Genomic DNA, 17168 nt, shown 5'->3' with positions numbered 1-17168 from the left:
GAATTTATGTATATACAAAACATGAGTCATTTTCTTAGTATTGAGATAACTGCTCAGAGCAATCATTCAGGTATTCTCACTTCATGACACTACTGTGTAAATGTTAGAAGCAATCATACTTTTTGCCAATGGTGCTATGCAACATGAAAATCATTGCACATATAATTTATACCAGCAGACTACTCAATTTGCTTTGCCTAATCTTACAAATGACCTAAACTGACTTTCAAAGTTTTTCCAAGTTCCATATTTGCTTTAGTACGTCCATTTCAGGCTATACATCTGTTGACAATTATTTCTCATTCTCATTTTAAAAGTAGACCTGAACCTTGTATGTTTTACAGGTTTCAAGTTGTATTTTTATTATGATGACATGTAAATTTTGTGAGGATGATTAATGAGACCTGGAGATAATTGCTCTCAATAACTTCCCATTATGTCAGTAAGCACAAAGTATTTTTCAGTATGTCATCTGTGATTTCTGAGAACTGTGATGAGTTGACCCTGGCTGGATGTCAGGCACCCACCAAAGCTGCTCTATCACTCCCCTGCTCAGCTGGGCAGGAGAGAGAAAGTATAACAAAAGGATCATGGGGCAAGATAAGTAGAGGGAGAGATCACTCACCAATTACCATCATGGGCAAAACAGACTTGACTTGGGGAATAAAAATTAATTTAATTTAATCTCAATCAAATTAGAGTAGGATAATGAGAAATAAAAAAATCTTAAAAACAGTTTCCCCCACCCCTTCCTTCTTTTCCGGCTCAATTCCTGAATCCTCTACCTCCTCCTCACTCCAGCAGCATAGGGGAATGAGGAATGAAGGTTGTCATCAGTTCATCACATGTTCTTTCTGCTGTTCCTTCCTCCTCAGGGGGAGGACTCTTCACACTCTTCTGCTCCAGCATGGGGTTCCTCCCACAGGAAACAGTCCTTCACAAACTTCTCCAACATGAGTCCTTCCCACAGGCTCCAGCATGGGTCCCTCTAATGGGGTACAGTCCTTCAGGCACAGGCTGCTCCAGTGTGGGCTCCCCCACAGGGTCACAAGTCCCACCAGCAAATTTGCTCCAGCACAGGCTCCACTTCCCACAGGTCCTGCCACGATCCTGCTCCAGAGCAAGCCTCCCACAGGGTCACAGCCTTCTTCAGGTATCCACCTGTTCTGGTGCAGGGTCCTGCATGGGCTGCAGGTGGATCTCTGCTCCCTTGTGGACCTCCATGGGATGCAGGGGGACAACCTGTGTCTTCATGGTCTTCACCACAGGCTGCAGGGGAATCTGCTCCAGCACCTGGAACACCTCCTCCCTCTCCTTCTTCACTGACCTTGATGTCTGCAGAGTTGTTCCTCTCAGTCTCACTCTGCTCTTCTCTGGCTGCAATTGTTTCTGCATAATAGCTTATTTCCCCTTCTTAAATATGTTATCACAGAGGTGTTGCTATAGCCATCACTGATGGACTTTGCCTTGGCCAGCAGAAGGTCCTTGTTGGAGCTGGCTGGCACTGACTGTCAGACATGGAGGAAGCTTCCAGCAGCTTCTCACAGAAGCCACCTGTCTTGGGGTGACTTGATGATGTTGTATCCCCTATCGCTCCTCTATGCCCAGAAATTAATTTTTTGCCTTTTCTATGCCTTTAAACTGAGCCTTAGAGGGGGGAGAAAAAACTGAGCAAAACTTTCAAAGCAGTTTTGTTTCAAGGACACACAGACTCCTCTGCGTCGTGCAGCAGGGAGAGTGGAGGGGAGAACTCTGCTTGCTTTCCAGCCAGCTTTCGGCTTTCTTTTTCTCCGGGGGGAGACGGAGAGTTGAACTTTTGTTTTCCTGGGACTTCGTTTTTTCCCTTCTTCTTTTTTGGACTGTTTCAGCATCGGAACACATCGGGACTTTTTCCACCGAGGTGGAGGCCCTGGAGGAGGGGGCCCACCCCGTCCCAGATCCGAGGAGGAGGAGGAGAGAGGCTACCTACAAGAGGTTTTATTATTTAGCATTATTATCCTCTTCCGGTGTATTTGTTAAATAAATAGTTTTTATCTCTTTCACTTTCCTTCGAGGAAAAAAATTTTTTTTTTCCCGAACCTGGTGGGGGAGGGCTGGTTGTAACCTGCCTTCTCTCAGAGGATATAATTCCAAATTGGTCCAAACCGGCAGAAATAATTAGTGGTGCCCAACTGCGTGGCTCAAAGGAAAGTGAAAAACCTGTACTAATTACACTTTGGTTTGAATTTACTTACTCTGTGTTGGGATAAAATAGTCACCATGTTGGTTGAGTTCATAATGTCTCTCTGGCTTGATGTACTCATGTCTTTTTGGTCCTTAGGCTTGTTTGAGGTACTGATGCCTTTCTGGTCCCTAGGCCTATTTGCCTACCCACAACTTGCTCCGATCTTGTCCCTGATATGAAACTTTTGCAGAGTGGGGGGATGAATCAGGATTTCTATTTTGCTGTGCTCAGTGATAATGATTTATAACAAGTTAACAGATGTACAGGCAGTTGTTCAAAGTGTGTATATGTGGTTTTTCCGTCCTAATCCCGCTCCTAGTTTCAGTAGCCTGTTTTGGGAGTTTATTAGTAATTGCACCCAGTTTGTTAGAAGAGGAGGAGACGGGGTTTCCCAACCTTTCCTCTCCCTTCCCTTTAAATTTGATACCTTATCTTTTGAGAATGTTCAGTTTCCCCTGGATGTTAAAGAGACCACCTTCCTGGTATTTCTGGTATTTTATCTCGTAAGCTTCCTCTATGTGGTTTGCAGCTTGTCTAGAATGAGAGCTCAGATTTCCAGGGTGACTGATGAGACACCTGACCCAGAGGTGGAAAATCCTGAGTGGTGTGGGGAATGGGAGGATATGGGCCAAACCTTGAAGAATTTCTCTGACCCAATCACTTGGAACTTTCCCCTTGAACAAATTCAGAAACCAGCTGAGGTGGGGAAATATCTGAAAGAGAAATACAATGACAATTCTAATGAGAAAAAGCTCATTGCAATATGTTGGGCCTTGGCATATGCCTATCGCACACTGCTAGGTACTGTAGAGCAGCAGGTAAAGGTAGAGGGGCAGGAAGATAAATCAGCAGACACCCCAGTCACTCAGGCTGCAGCCAAACCAGACAGCAAGCCCAAACCAGATGGAGAGTCTAAGCCATTGACAGTGGCTCCTGTCATGAGGAAAAAGCACACAACCAAAACTGATCGCCCAGTGAAAGATGATGATGATGATGCAGGGGAAGGAACCTCAAAGCCACCAACTGACTCAGGCACAGAAACCATTACTGAGTCTATGTCCATAAAGGACCTTCACAGCCAAAGAAAGGACTACACCTGATGGTCTGATGAATCCATAATAAGCTGGATGGTCCGTATTTGGGATGCTGCAGGTGATGATGTAATGCTGGACGGTGCTGAAGTGAGGCATTTGGGATCCCTGTCACGTGATCCCGCTATTGACCAATCGATAATAAGGAGGGCTAAGTCTGACAGTCTCTGGAGATGGGTCTTGAATGGCGCAAGGGATAGATATATATGTGCGGAGATGATCTCAATATGCAGCAAACCCAGTGGAAGACCATAGAACAAGGGATCCAACACCTGAGAGACCTAGGGGTGGTAGAGATCGTCTTCACAGATGACCCAGGACTGAGGAGTCCAGACCGGGTCAGAGTTAATCCATTCATGTGGCGAAAACTCATATGACCTGGGCGACAAGAACATGCTTCTGCTTTAGCAATGATGAAACCAGATTACGGTGCGAATGAGACTGTACAGGATGTGGCGATGAAGCTCCGAGCATATGCAGATTCCATGCATGGCCCAACACATGCAAGAATCGCAGCTGTGGAAACAGGTATGCAGAAAGTGGAAGATAAGATAGAGAAGATGCACCAGGAACTCAAGAAGGAGATCAAAGAGGGCCTTCTCCAAATCTCAGCAGTACAGATCAGAGATTCTGCTACCAAACGTTCCCCAGGGAAAGAGAGAAGGTACAACCCACGAAGAGAGCTGTGGTATTTCCTATATGATAGTGGGGAAAACATGAGGAGGTGGGAGAGACAACCCACTTCTGCTCTGGCAGCACGAGTGCGTGAACTGAAGGAGCGCAAGACTCAGAAAGAAAGTTCCACCAAAAAGGAAGTAACACCAGTTGCCCATAGCCAAACTGCCAAAAATGACAGAAAAGACGATGGCATGTCCAATCCCCTTGAAGGAACCTCTAAGATGCAGGCCCAGGGAGGGAAAAAAGGATAACCAGGACAAGAGGGGCCCTGACTCTAGCCCGGTAGAGGCCAGGGAAAACTGTGTTTTTTGGACTGTGTGGATTTGTTGGCCTGGTACATCAGAACCACAAAAATATGATGCCTTGGTTGACACTGGTGCACAGTGCACAATAATCCCATTGCAACATGTGGGGGTAGAATCTGTTTCTATTGCTGGTGTAACAGGTGGATCACAAAATCTGAGCCTGGTGGAAGCTGAGGTGAGCCTGACTGGAAATGAGTGGAAGAAACATCTCATTGTGACTGGTCCAGAGGCCCCATGCACTGTGGGCATAGACTTCCTCCGAAGCGGGTATTTCAGAGACCCAAAGGGACTCAAGTGGGCTTTTGGAATAGCTGCTGTGGAGACAGAGAGCATTAGGCAAATGAACACCTTGCCTGCACTATCAGAGAACCCATCTGCAGTAGGCCTTCTGAAGGGGGAAGAACAAAGAGAACCAATTGCTACCTCGACAGTGCATCGCCGACAGTACCGGACAACTCGGGATGCTGTGATTCCCATCCACAAGATGATCCGTGAGCTAGAGAGCCTAGGGATGGTCAGCAAAACCCACTCACCCTTCAACAGTCCCATCTGGCCTGTGCGCAAATTGGAAGGAAAATGGAGATTGACTGTGGACTATCGTGCCCTGAATGAAGTGACTCCACCATTGAGTGCTTCCGTGCCGGACATATTGGAGCTCCAGTACGAGCTGGAGTCCAAAGCAGCGAAGTGGTATGCCACTATTGACATAGCTAATGCATTTTTCTCCATTCCTCTGGCAGCAGAGTGCAGGCCTCAGTTTGTCTTCACCTGGAGGGTTGTGCAATACACCTGGACCCAACTGCCCCAGGGGTGGAAGCACAGTCCCACCATCTGCCATGGACTAATCCAGACTGCGCTAAAGGGTGAGGCTCCAGAACATCTGCAGTACATTGATGACATCATTGTGTGGGGGAACACCGCAGCAGAGGTGTTTGAGAAAGGAGAGAAAATCATCCAGATTCTCCTGGAAGCTGGTTTTGCCATCAAGAAGAGCAAAGTCAAGGGACCTGCCCGAGAGATCCAGTTCCTGGGAGTGAAATGGCAAGATGGATGGAGTCAGATTCCCACTGAGGTCATCAATAAGATCACAGCAATGTCTCCACTGACCAACAAGAAGGAAACGCAAGCTTTCCTAGGTGCCATAGCCTTTTGGAGGATGCATATTCCTGAGTACAGCCCGATTGTGAGTCCTCTCTACCTGGTTACCCGCACAAAGAACAATTTCCATTGGGGCCCTGAACAGCAACAAGCCTTCACCCAGATTAAGCAGGAGATCGCTCATGCAGTAGCCCTTGGCCCAGTCAGGGCAGGACCAGAAGTGAAGAATGTGCTCTACTCTGCAGCTGGGAGCCATGGCCTGTCCTGGAGCCTTTGGCAGAAGGTGCCTGGTGAGACTCGAGGCTGAGTACTAGGATTCTGGAGTCAAAGCTACAGAGGGTCTGAAGCCAACTACACCCCAACAGAGAGGGAAATCTTGGCAGCCTATGAAGGAATCCAAGCTGCCTCAGAGGTAATTGGCACTTGTGAGAAATGAGACAACTCTTAAAAAGATTAATTTATTGAAAACAGAAAAATTGAAAAATTACAGGAATTAGAAAAATATAAAAATTTGGGATCCTATGGCTCAGTAGATGGTATGCCCCAGGAGCGCAGGGATTTGAGATCTTCTGGCTGAGACAGCACTAGAACTCAGGTAGAGAAAAAGAACTTGCAGTGCTGGGCTGACTTTAAAAAAATTACTAAAAGCCCCTTAAAAAGGGATAAGGCTTTGAATGCCCAGCACCGATGTCTCCCACAGCTAGTCTGGAGAGAGCAAGAGGGGAAAAGAGACCCCGCCTCTCGGCTTCGTCCTTTTTATAGTGTCTTTGCTCCGCCCCCCCAGTCTGCCCACAGCCCGCCCACAGCCCACCCCTTCGGTCCAAAGCGATTGGTGCTTTCCCTTTGATGGATCATCTCCGTCCACCAATGGCTCATCGTTGTAAGGGGGGGGTGGTATTAGTTGAGATAAGGGAGCTTACAATGCCTTCATTAAAATTCAGGTATTCAGGTTGCCATGGAGCTTGCCTGCAGAGTAATGGCTCTGTAGCTAAAAATAGCTGCTGGCTATTAGAATTGGGGTTTTGGCCTTGGAATCAGAATGCAAGTGAAAACACCTACAAAAAAGTATTAAAATACATCCAACACACCTCAAAACACTTGTAAAAGTATACAGTAAACACAGGAAAGGTAACTCTTATGGTGTATAGGTGGTTTGAAGTTTGAGAAGGGGCAAGTTTGTGATTTTTAACTGGGAAAATTTTAACTGGGAAGGGTGCAACTCTCTTAATAAACTACTTTAAACAATTGAAAACACTGATAATGGAACTGGATTTTTGTACCTGGGCTGATGGGTTCATTTTAACATTCAATTTAAAAATATTTAACTCAAAATTAATTAATTAAAGTACTTAATATGCAAAGACCAAGCACAAATAGGGATTTCATGTATGACAAGTCCCCCCTTTTTCTCTTATGCTCGCATCTTTGGTCTTTGCATTTAAGTGAAGGCGGGTAGCTTCTTCAGGGATGGATTCAAGCTGTTTAAAACTGTCCCACCCTTGCTGGGCAATTTTTCTTTCCTTTTTGGTTTTCTTATTATTATTGATATACATAATCTTTTGAGTGGATGGTGGATACTGCTGTTGTCCCTGGAGGTCTTGGATCAGTGGCATGCTTTGGACGACAGTGGTGATTAAACGGATGAAACAAGGGATTAAACAAGGGAGAAAAATAAGTCCTGTAAGGGAAAGTCCAACAATAATTAAAACTTTCTTCCACCATTGTCCTTGGAAAATATTTTCCCACCATTCAGAAGTGATCAAGGGCTGCCATTTCTGCACTGGAACATGGGCTAGTTTCCTGATGTTTTGGGTAATCTTGGTGATGGCTTCGCCGTGATCATCAATGTGAATGCAGCAGTCTGAGGTGTTAAACTTGCCGCATACTCCACCTTCTTCTGCTAGTAAATAGTCCAATGCCAGCCGATTTTGGTACACGGCTGCTCGAGTTTGCCCTTGCTGTGTGTTAAGCAGTTCAAGAGCAAGAGAGGTCTCATTGGTGATTACCTCAATTAGTGCTTGCAGTCTGATGATCCGGTTTAGCATGTAGATGGGAGTTCGGTACCCCCAGCTCCCATCTTGTGCCCATGTACAGGTCCATAAGTCTCTAGGATCGTCTCGGCTGGCCACTCTTCTTCTCCCCATCTCTGGGTCCCTCCTATTACATGTCTCTTAGTACGGGAAAGTTCGTCGTAAAGGGAGATTCCAAGGTGGGCTCCAGCATTTTCAGCAAGTAGGAAGAAGTTTGGCTGAATGGCTCCAAGAGAACAGCTCCCTTTCCAGCGAGGTGGTAAGCTGGAGTAAGCTCGGTTACCACAGATCCAATAGAGGTCTTGTGGTGCTTCCCAGAAGTGGGGTTGTATACTTGCTGCTGTGATCCAGTATTTGGAAATTTGTGGCAGGACAGAGTATGGATTTCCTTGATCCCAACACTGCCAGAGTTTTTTAACGGGATTCAAAATGCAATTTTTGTTTTTAATCTTTTCTGCAGACCAGAATACATCTGGTTCTTGGGGTATCCACCAGTGTTTTTGCCCATCAGTTACCAGGTACCTTTTGCATATTGTCTCACCAACTTCTTCTAAGAATTTTCTTCCTTTCCTCCAGATGCATTCTTCTCCAATAACAGAATTGCTTAGCAGCCAGGTTTCATTGTCATGTCGGGTTGTGGGGGAAAGATTACTCAGTCGGAGTAAATCGGGGGGTCCAAGACTGACTCCCCACCAAGGCCAACTTTCCGATTCTAAAGTTCCTCCACACACCCAGCAATTTGTTAAATTTAGCTGTTTTCCAATCCTTTCTGCCAGGTCAATAAATAAGTTTTTCCTTGACATCAAAGGATTGTTTTCTTTTTGTTTTTCTTTTTCTTCTATGACCACCTCTTGGATCAGGTCGGTGTCATAGGTCTTTCTTTTTAACAAATCTTCTGTCCTGGTTATATATCTAAAATTGAAAAAGAGCCAATTGTCTTGGGAGGGGCACTCTCCCTCCTGCTTATGTCTTTGGGTGCCAATGTTTTTGCCAATCCAATACTTGTGACCTTTTTCTGAGCAGATACCCAGCTCTGTTATGTTGTAACAAGATGGATTAACATAAGTATGTGCTCGGAAAAAGTGTCGAATTTGGAATGAGCTTCCTTCTCCCTGATACACCGTCTTGTAACATTTGTTACAGCGGCTGTCGGCTGCTTGTGTGAAGGGAGGCCAGAGGACCCAGAGACAGATGACATTTAGTAGCAGGATGTTGCTCACTTTCCCCTTTAGGCAGACCCAGGAGCAGTTGTTAGCATTTGGGTTGCCTCTGCTGGTGGGGCTTGTCATCTTTGCTTCTTTTGTCCTTTCTTTAGGCTTCTCACCTTCAGATGGTTCTTCTTCAGTGATCTCAGGCTTCTGGAAATTCGTGGTTATTTTGGGGTTGGCCTTGTCAGAGATTAGAGTTATCATGCCCGTAAATTTGGAGTCTGATTGGACTGTTATTGAAAGAGAATGTTGGCTTCAAATGGAGCCTTACTATACAGTTGATGTGACAATATGGTTGTGTGAAGGCAGAGTCTGTAAAAGGGAATAACAAGGAACAGAATTAACAGCTAAACATTTTCAACTTAATTTAACAACTTTTAGCTAGCACTTATTACCGAGGTATAACAGGGGATAAACTGCACTTATTAATGGGGTATAACTGGGGATAAACTGGGAGTACAGGGTTTTATTAACTTGGACTGAGGGATGCTGAGTGGAGTTTTCAAAAGGGGTGTTTAGTTTGATGGTTTGTCTGGAGGTTTCTTTTCTTCAATTGGTGGTGCTACCGGACCCTTCACTCTCTTGACGTGTGTCCAGCCCTTTTCAAATGTTCGGACAGCTGTTTCGGTGGTTAGCTGGACCTGAAATGGACCTTCCCAAGACGGGGTTAATGACTTTTCTTTCCAGGATTTTATTAACACCCAGTCACCTGGATTAATGTGATGTAAATTAAAATCAAGTGGGGGTGTTTGTCGAAGAAAACCTCTTTCCCTTAGCAACCCCAGATTTTTGGCAATTAACTGTACATATTGTTGTACATTGGTGTTTCCACACTCTTTTGCATTCAGCTCTTGTGGTGTAGCAAGGTAGGGCAATCCATACAACATCTCGTATGGTGAACAACCCAAATCAGATCTTGGCTGCGTTCTAATTCTAAGAAGAGCGAGTGGAAGGCATTTTACCCAGGTCCATTTTGTTTCCAGCATTAATTTTGTGAGGGTGTTCTTGATTGTCTGGTTCATTCGTTCCACTCTCCCAGAGCTTTGTGGATGCCACGGGGTATGTAATCTCCAATTTGTTCCTAATTGCTGAGCCAATTGTTGTACAATTTGGGAGGTAAACTGGGTACCTCGATCTGAATCTATTCGGTGGACTATCCCATAACGAGGGATAATTTGCTCGAGGATCACCTTACTCACTGTCTGGGCTGTAGCGTTGACAGTTGGAATAGCTTCCACCCAGTGAGTAAGGTGATCAACAATTACCAATAGGTATTTCCACCTCTGGACGGGAGGCATTTCTGTAAAGTCAATTTGAATGTTTTGGAAAGGCCTGATTGCTAATTCAATTCCTCCGGCAGTTTTCTTTTTCATTACCTTTTTGTTAACTTTTTGACAGATTACACAGTCCCGTGTTATTTGGTTGGCGATTTCATAAACACCAATGCATCCAAAAGTTCTGAGGTAGTGATCCGCCAGAGCGTTTGAACCCCAATGATTGGTTTGGTGGATATTTTGTAAAATTTCTCGGGTTAAATTTTTATTTAGAATTTGGCGTTTATCTGGTAAATACCAGCGGCCTTGAGAATCCTCATTAGCTCCAATTAAAACTAATTTTTGTTTTTCTTGATCAGTAAAAATGGGCGTGGGTAAAAAGTTAGTTTGTGGAATAGTGTCAGTTGTGGTGGTGTTGGTTGGAAGTTGGTTCACTTCCATCACTTTTACCTCTTCTTCCACTGCTGCTTCTTTTGCTGCCAAGTCTGCTAGGCTGTTTCCTCGAGCTTCTTTTGTGGTTCCTGATTGATGGCCTGGAATATGCACCACTGAGATCACTCGAGGCAGTTGTAGTGCTTTTAGAATTTTTAGAATCAATTCCTTATGTAGGATATCTTTTTCTTTGGTGTTTAGGAACCCCCTTTCGGACCAGATTTTTCCAAAGGTGTGGACTACGCCATAAGCGTATCTCGAGTCAGTGTAGATGGTCCCAATGCTTCCGGCTAGTCGGTGGAGTGCTTTTTCTAGGGCATAGAGCTCACAGACTTGAGCTGACCAGGTTGATGGTAATTTGCCCTTTTCTAGCACACACCTTTGGTGTCCATCGACCACTGAATAGCCAGAGCACCGTTTTCCATCCACCACCCGAGATGACCCGTCAATGAAGAGGATTTCCCCTTCATTGAGGGGACAGTCCACCAGGTCCTCTCTAACTTTTGTTTGGATGTCAATTATATCAATGCAATTGTGTTCAATTTCTTTGTCTGATGGGGTCCCATAAAGAAATTGGGCTGGATTTTGGTGTGCACATACAACTAACCTCAGGTGGTCTGAGTGCATGAGAATGGCTTCATATTTGACTATTCTTGGGTCAGTTAACCACTCTGCAGCCCTGTGAGCCAAAACAGTTTTTATTGAGTGTGGTGTATGTACTGTCAGGTCTCCACCAAAAATGAGTTTTTGGCTCTCCGAAACCAGAACAGCTGCTGCAGCGACGGACTGGATGCAGACTGGCCATCCTCTGGACACTGGATCCAGTAATTTGGAAAGGAAAGCAACCGGCTTCCTGACTCCACCCCACTCCTGGGTCAAGACGCCATAGGCAATTCCCTTCTCCACATTAACAAATAGATCGAAGGGTTTTTCTAGCGAAGGGAGGCTTAAAACGGGTGCTTTTGTTAATTTCTCTTTCAAATTTTGTAATTTCTGTGTGTCTGAATTATTCCAATTAAAAGGTTCTTCTTCCATTAATTTTTCATATAAAAATTTGGCAGATTGTGAATACTGATCGATCCACAGTCTGCAGTATCCAAATAGGCCTAATAATTGCCGAATTTCTCATTTTGAAGTTGGAGGTGGTAAATTTAGGATTCCTTCTACTCTTTCAGCACTGAGTTTTTTTGTGCCATGGCCAATTAGGTGTCCCAAATACTTCACCTCCTGTAGCACGAATTGTAATTTAGGTTTTGACACCCTCAGCCCGTTCCTCCCTAGAAAATTCAGTAACTGAATTGTAGCAGTTCTTACCGTAGACTCCTGTTCCCCAGAGAGGAGCAGGTCGTTTACGTACTGAGTTACCTGAATCTCTTCGGGTGGAGAAAAGGAACTTAGCAAATCTTCTAGCGCTTGGCCGAAGAGTGTGGGTGCTTCGGTGTAACCTTGAGGCAGGCGAGTCCAGCGCAGCTGCTGCTTCCGTCCAGTTTCTGGATCCTCCCAGGTAAATGCAAAGATGTCTCTGCAATGAGAATCTAGAGGACATGACCAGAAAGCATCCTTAAGGTCAATAACAGAGAACCAGGCATGTGTTGGGGGTACCCGACTCAGGAGTGTATAGGGGTCCTTCTCCAACAGATACCTGGTTTGGACTCTCTTATTCATCTCACGCAGATCTTGTACCAGCCGGAATGACTTATCTGGTTTCTGGACGGCCAAAATTGGAGTGTTGTAGGTGGACTTGCAGGTCTCGAGAATTCCATCTCGTAATAAGTCCATGATAACAGGCTTCAGGCCCTTTCTTTTGTCCTTGGAGAGGGGATATTGTGGTACTCGTACTGGCTGGCTGTTTGGGAGCAACTCAATTGTTAGAGGTGTGATGTCCATTTTTCCCCGGTTGCCAGGTCTGGCCCACACTACCGGGTCAATGTGTTGCTCATCTACTAAAGACAAAACAAACAATTTAGTGGTCATTTTTCCGCCTTGCGGTACCACCCCAACTCTCAGAGGTATTTGGAAGTCACGTCCTAAAAGATTGATCCCAGCTTGAGGTAGATATAGAATGTCCCCTGTATGGGTGCGCCCTTGTATGGAAAAGGTTACATTTTTAATTACAGGAAGAGCGAAACTTTCACCATTAGCACCACATATGTCTAATGTTTCTTGAGAAATAAACCATCCTGGAGGTGTTTCAGTGACACAGGTTCTTTCAGCACCTGTGTCCACTAAAAACTCCACTTGCTGTCTCTGGGGTCCAACTTCTAATTTTATCAAGGGCTCTTTAAGATGTTTTTGCCCCAGAGAATAGAGCCCCTGACCCCTTCAGTTGTTCAAAATTTGTCTCTCCATTTGGAGGACTCCTTGGTCTCTCTGCCTTTTAAAACAGTACCAGTGCCCGTGGCCTTGTTTATTACAGTATGTGCAGATTAACCTCTCAGGTCCTTGAACAATTGAGGTAGATTGTAGGGTTGGTTGTATATTGCAGGTGCAAACTTGTGGCTGTTGGTGAGGGCAAATTTGGGTTTGCTGTTGTGGGATATCCCCTTGGAAAGTTCTTTGTGTAGGAGGGTTGTGGATTGTAGTATTAGTGCTGTTATTCATTATTCGGCTTTTGGCCTTCATCCTCTCTTCATCCCTCCTAACAAAGACCTTTTGGGCTTCCTCCAGTAATTCATCCAGTTGCCTCTCTGGCCATTTTTCTAATTTTTCCAATTTTCTCCTGATATCAGGCCAGGAGTGAAGCACAAAATGTACTTTTAGCATAGTCTTACCACCTTCACTGTCTAAGTCAATTACAGAATAAAGTTGGATGTTGTTCCTTAACCGAGCCATCCAAGCTGTTGGGGACTCATCCTTTTCCTGTTCCCCACAAAATGCCTTTTTCATATTATTAACTCAGGGAACAGCTTCTCTGATACCTTTTATAATTAGATTTCTGTAATCTTTCATGTTCCTCCTGCCCTCTTCAGAATTTGGATTCCATTCTGGATCTGTCAGTGGTAGTTTTTGTTCTCCAATTGGGCCCTGATTAGAATTATTTTCTCTGTCCCAGACTGTCACTCCTGCGGCTCTAATCAGTTTTCGCTCCTCAATGGTGAATAAAGAATGTAGGATGGATTGTATCTCTCCCCAATTATAAATATTAGGGCCGAGGAATTGATCAAATTGATCAGCTAGTCCAATGGGGTCAGTCATTAGACTTTTCATCTCCTTTTTAAATTCTCGTACTTCTGATGAAGTCAGAGGCACGACTACATAACCAATTCCTCCTTGAGCATTTCCCATGGGTACCTCTCTAAGAGGTAAAATTTTAGACTCATGGGGAGTGTCAAGGCAGGTGGGACAGTCGGGTGTTTTAAATGATTTCTTTCTAGTGCAAGATGTTGGGCCATCCTGACTAGAATAAATCCTTTGTCCAGTTGTCTTTTTGTGAGAGCAGGAAGGAACAGAAATTTATTTTTCACTTTGAGTCCCTTTTGGTTGGGTGACTTGATGAAGGAAGGACCCTCCTTTCTGGAGGATTTACTGGAGGAAGGTAGTCTAAGGGGTCCCGCTTTGGTTGATTTAATGTAGTTTTTTGTTTTTCTTTTTGTTTTGGTTCTTCTGCAATGGAAAAAAATTGATTTGAATTTTTATTAAGTCCAATTGAATTAGATTTGGTTTCCTCTTCCAATTCTCTTTTTTTGTCTTGTTCTTCATTTTGTTTTTGCCAATAATTTAACCAAATTTTAGCATAGTCTAATTCGTCAGAATGTTTTGGAGCTTTGTAATGTACATAAGAATGCAAAGCTTCACAAAGCCACTTTTCAGAAGACCCATACTTGGGCCATTTGAGCCCATCTTTGTTAATTTTATGTTTTGGCCTCGTAAAAAGACAGTATCTAATCATTTGGCATTGGTCTTTTTCTTTAGTTAAAAGATTTTCTTCCCACTTTAAGAGCATTTGTCCTAATGGACTCTCTTGGAAGATTTTGTATTTCTTCATTGGGTCTTTTCTTTTGCTATTTGCTTGTCCCATTTTGTTACTGGGGAACAAACAAGTAGCTTGTGCAGAAGAGGATTTTTTTTTTTTTAATTAAATTAAATAAACCAAAGTATTATATTGTATAAAACAACCAAAATACTGTATAATAAGATAATATTATGAAATAACTTAAAATCAATACACTATCACAATATAAAATTACAATGGTAATAGATTTATAAGCATAAAATACACTACAACTAATGTAGAGAAAAGTAAGTAGGGATAGTAGATGTAAAAGAGAATTAATGATGGTGAATCTGTGAGAAAATTAAATATGGTAGGCTGGTGAGAAAAACAAATATGGTGCACCAAAAAAATTAATTTTAATTATAATAAAAATAATTAATGTGTATTTAAATTGTTTAAAGTATGATTGAAATTTAGATAGCTTTATATATATATACTTGTTGGGGAAGATGAAACAGGAAAGCCTTATAAATATGATTGCCTGACAAAAGATTTTGGGAATATGAAAACTACAGGCAACATCGAAATGAAAGCCACTTTTGAAATACCAAGTCTTAGTTACTGAACAACTGGAAAACAATGGTATGGCCGACTGAAGGTAATCCCCTCTTGATTGAACAATACCCTCTGCTTGCAGGCAGGTCCAAGGGTCAGAGCAGACCCTACTAGCTCAGCAGAAGGGGTCCAAAGAGTAGTTTTTAGAAGTTAAGATGTAACACTCTATGGTAATATAAGAACTCTTATAGGCTGTATGTAAATGCTATAGGATTTGTATCTTGTATTAGATTGGTTAGTGACAATTAGAATATTCAGTACAGAAGATGATTTATTGTATTGTAACCAGGACTTCACCAGTCCATTCTATTCCATTCCACTCTCATACTCGCTCTCTCTCTCTCTCTTACCCGCTTACTCTCTTGCTCTCTTGGGCCTGCTCCGAGCTGTCTGGCAGCTCTGAGCAGTGCCCCTATACCCACGCCCTTTGCAATAAACCCCATGTGTTCAAAGATCTGCCTATAGAGATCTCTCGTCTCCGACCGTCCCGTCCAGCCCGTCCGTAACCTACAATACTACTTAAAACTTAAGAGACAAGAGTTGTCTTTATTAGCAAAGGAGATGTAAATTTAAAATATTTATAATCGAATTAAAGAAAAAAGATTATAATGAATAACACAAATAGTAATCCAAAATACTAAAGTGGTATCTTATTATTAAAGCAGATAAAGCAGATTACAACTATAATCCAATAACTCAAACAATCTGAACTAACAGAGAGTATAAAGGTGCTAGATAGCACTGACCAAAAGAGTCCAACTAAAACAAGTTCACATTCACTTAGAAAAACAAAAGGTGTAGTTCAAATTACAAGGACACAAAATGGCGGCCGCTGCTGCTGAAAATCGAAATTTCAAAATGGCGGCCGCTCCCGCCAAAATTCAAAACTACAAAATGGCGGCCGCTCCTGCCAAAAAGAAAGAAAAGAGGGGTTTAAAATGAGGTTTCTCCTCGGTTCTAGACCCAAGGAGACTGAGACACTGATAAAACTGAATTGGGGCTGCGCGCACCCCTAAGACGTGGAAACCCCCCCCCAAAAGGCTGATCACCACACTCGATCTTACCCTCTGTGTCTCTAAAGGGTGATCCCTCGTGGTGCCCTTAAAAATGAATCCTTTCAAGCACACTCACACACACACTGGGGACAGCCAACCCCACACTCACTCTCACAAAAGGAATTCCACCCGGAGGTTTCCCCAAAAACTAGTAGCCCTTAAAAAGGGTAAGTCCCTAACAAAGTTCCCTTTAAGAAGGGTTCAAACCTTTACCTCCAAGTCCTTCTCCACCGGAGGTGTCTTTTCTCCACTGCAGTAATCCTCGTGGCAGCCCGGTAAATCCAAGGGAAAAAAACCCAAAAAATCGCAAAAATTCAAAAATAATAAAATTAACCAAAATCCCTGGATTTTAGGGCAAAAAGAAGGATCCCGGACAAAACCCCAAAAGAGTTGTGAGAAATGAGACAACTCTTAAAAAGATTAATTTATTGAAAACAGAAAAATTGAAAAATTACAGGAATTAGAAAAATATAAAAATTTGGGATCCTATGGCTCAGTAGATGGTATGCCCCAGGAGCGCAGGGATTTGAGATCTTCTGGCTGAGACAGCACTAGAACTCAGGTAGAGAAAAAGAACTTGCAGTGCTGGGCTGACTTTAAAAAAATTACTAAAAGCCCCTTAAAAAGGGGTAAGGCTTTGAATGCCCAGCACCGATGTCTCCCACAGCTAGTCTGGAGAGAGCAAGAGGGGAAAAGAGACCCCGCCTCTCGGCTTCGTCCTTTTTATAGTGTCTTTGCTCCGCCCCCCCCCCCCCCAGTCTGCCCACAGCCCGCCCCTTCGGTCCAAAGCGATTGGTGCTTTCCCTTTGATGGATCATCTCCATCCACCAATGGCTCATCGTTGTAAGGGGGGGGTGGTATTAGTTGAGATAAGGGAGCTTACAATGCCTTCATTAAAATTCAGGTATTCAGGTTGCCATGGAGCTTGCCTGCAGAGTAATGGCTCTGTAGCTAAAAATAGCTGCTGGCCATTAGAATTGGGGTTTTGGCCTTGGAATCAGAATGCAAGTGAAAACACCTACAAAAAAGTATTAAAATACATCCAACACACCTCAAAACACTTGTAAAAGTATACAGTAAACACAGGAAAGGTAACTCTTATGGTGTATAGGTGGTTTGAAGTTTGAGAAGGGGCAAGTTTGTGATTTTTAACTGGGAAAATTTTAACTGGGAAGGGTGCAACTCTCTTAGTAAACTACTTTAAACAATTGAAAACACTGATAA

At 43.5% G+C, this 17168-nt stretch overlaps 1 protein-coding gene across 1 annotated transcript in view; it reads left to right on the top strand.

Moving 5' to 3' along the window:
• Positions 1–17168, top strand: part of LOC116437346 (Golgi phosphoprotein 3) — a 137838-nt gene that overhangs the window by 39839 nt on the left and 80831 nt on the right. The gene's annotated exons all lie outside the window — the stretch shown is intronic.

This window comes from Corvus moneduloides, chromosome W (assembly GCF_009650955.1).
Source record: "Corvus moneduloides isolate bCorMon1 chromosome W, bCorMon1.pri, whole genome shotgun sequence".
Classification (NCBI taxonomy): domain Eukaryota; kingdom Metazoa; phylum Chordata; class Aves; order Passeriformes; family Corvidae; genus Corvus; species Corvus moneduloides.
Note: the sequence above shows the minus strand (reverse complement) of the source record. Positions and strands in the feature narration are given on the sequence as shown.